Source organism: Octopus bimaculoides, chromosome 12, assembly GCF_046866305.1.
Source record: "Octopus bimaculoides isolate indiv1 chromosome 12, ASM4686630v1, whole genome shotgun sequence".
NCBI classification, from domain to species: Eukaryota; Metazoa; Mollusca; class Cephalopoda; order Octopoda; family Octopodidae; genus Octopus; species Octopus bimaculoides.
This window is the reverse complement of record NC_142939.1, coordinates 16,917,479-16,919,978: the sequence shown is the minus strand read 5'-3', so window position 1 is coordinate 16,919,978 and position 2,500 is coordinate 16,917,479. Positions and strand designations below refer to the sequence as shown.

Genomic DNA, 2,500 nt, shown 5'->3' with positions numbered 1-2,500 from the left:
TCTTTACAGATATTATGACAGCCTCTAGTCATTAGAGCTTATCATTATTATCGAAGTTTCTTTTATGTACTCTCCTATCACTCTTATATAATCTTTCTATATGTACTCGTTTCACCTTTACCATTTTACTTATATGGTGGAGCTGCAACAAAAAGTAAGCAATATCCATGCATCCCCGGGTATTGGTTAGGAGTAACAATATCCTCTCATGTGGCGATTTTATACGCACACGCAAACACACATACACACACATATGTATATGTATGTGCACACACACACACACATGCATATATGAATGACAAAAGTACAGGAGTTACGTAATCGCTTTTATTAAGGTACAAATGTTTCTGCTCTATAAGCAGTAATCTAAAAGTTGAGTGCTTCTACAACATCCGGTAGCTTTCTCGGAGACGTTAACATCAAGTGCAATGTTCTTTTCGTTCTTTTTGTTCTTTTGTCATTCATTAATTGATGTTACGCTTTGTACTCGTATAACACTCTATTCTAAAGTATAAGTGTACTGAGTTCTAACAATTGGTTATTAGTAATACTATTCCTAAGCAAAATCATTATAATAACCGATCCTCCTGTATTTTCTTTTACTCAAAGTCAGGAACTTTTCATCAACCCCCTCGTATGTGTGTATGCGTGTGTATATATATGTGTGTGCGTGTGTTTATATATGAATATATGCATGTGTGTGTGTGTGTGTGTGTATGTATGAACACTGTCAGCTCTCTAAAGAGATATCTACATGAATTTTTAAAAGTTTACTAATCAAATAATAAAAAAAGAAATTCCTTTATGAACCGGCTTCAAAGCAGACAATGAATTTTCTGAGCGGTAATGAACAACGACATTGCATGAATTAAGTGTAAAATGGATGAATTTCCGTACGCCACTCCGAGCAGAAATAAATCTGCTTTGGAGTTTGTTAAAGATTATTTTTGAAGTTTTTTCTGCAATGAAATTCTTTTCTGTGTGTTTTTCTTTTTTGTTTTCGTTTTATTTTTAGTAACCACCCCTACTGATATATGTACATTGAAGAATAACTAGCCCTTAAAATCTAAATCCAAATCATTATAATTAATTGACTATTATTGTATCACTGTAGGTCGGTTTAAATCTATAATCGTTTCCAATGTTGTACAATTTAACCCATAACCTCCCATAATTCTATTAACTGGAATTTTTTTAATGAAATTTTGATTTCTAGCATAAAACAGCTTTAGAAACACGCTGGAATGATCAAAATAACATTTTAAATAGAAATAAGCGAGATATTGGGTGAAAAATTAGCAAACCTCATTAGAATATCAGAGAAATATACCTAGTAAGGCACAATAAGAAAATGACTCTCCCCAGACACAACAGAATATGCCTTCAACACACGAAATCACATAAAAAATCTTGCAAACCAAATCCAAAAACGAAATATACCTAGTAGATATAGCAAAAAGGTTAGATATGTGTAAATATGGACAGATAATTACGAAATTTGTAATTTTAAGTGATCTCATATGAGGTAATGGGTTAAGTAATGGAGAAAAGATTTACATTCGCTCAATGCAAAAAGCTCTGTAATGGAGTATGACTGTTGTATGCTTTTATTCAGTTTTTCTAACTGTTTCTATCTTACCGTCATTCTCTTCGTTTTCTCTCTATGTATGTCTATATTGGTCACTTTTGGCCTATATTGGTCACTTTTTGTATCTCTCTCTCTATTTCCCTATAACATAGAGAGAGAAAGAGGTAGAGAAGAGAAAGAGGTAGAGAAGAGAAAGAGAGAGAGAGAGAGAGAGAGAGAGAGAGAGAGAGAGAGAGAGAGAGAGAGAGAGAGAGAGAGAGAGTGAGTGATAGAGGTAGAGAGAAGGAGAAAGTGTGTGTGAGAGTGAGAGATAAATAGATGAGTTAGAAAGAGTTAGAAAGATAGAGATATCAAAGCCTGACGGAGAAAGAAAACGTGTTTGGCGACGCAGAAATGAACCGCTGGCATCAGTATTGGCGTCTCACCTTTCTCTTCTCTATCCTTGTCTCACGGTTCATGTTTGTTGCTAAATTTTTCTCTACTTTTTTATCTCATAGAAAGAGGGAGAGAGAGATAGAGAGAGAGAGATAGAGAGGGAGAAAGGGAGAGAGAGAGAGAGTGAAAGGAGGAGAGAGCGTGAGAGTGAAAATAAAAGGTTGATACTATTACTACATTTGAAATTTCTGTATTTCTACACCCCGATTCTTGACAGCAAGGTTGAAGCAGATTCGGTTGCTGCTTCTCGAATAATGTTATATAGGATATTGCGGGTGTTCTTTTTGTAGTTTGCGAATAAAAGGTGGGCATACAGACACACACGAACAAGCAAAAATGTATACATATATACATACATTATAATAATGAAGTAAATACAAACAATGGTATCTTGAAAGCATTTCATACATTCATTTCAGATCTGCGTAATATATATTAGGAAATACAGCCCTTACGCAAGAGTTTCTCAGTTGATAT

At 34.4% G+C, this 2,500-nt stretch overlaps 1 protein-coding gene across 3 annotated transcripts in view; it reads left to right on the top strand.

The window, feature by feature from the left end:
* LOC106870547 (chordin) overlaps positions 1 to 2,500 on the top strand; it is a 179,012-nt gene that overhangs the window by 166,922 nt on the left and 9,590 nt on the right. The window lies entirely within an intron of this gene.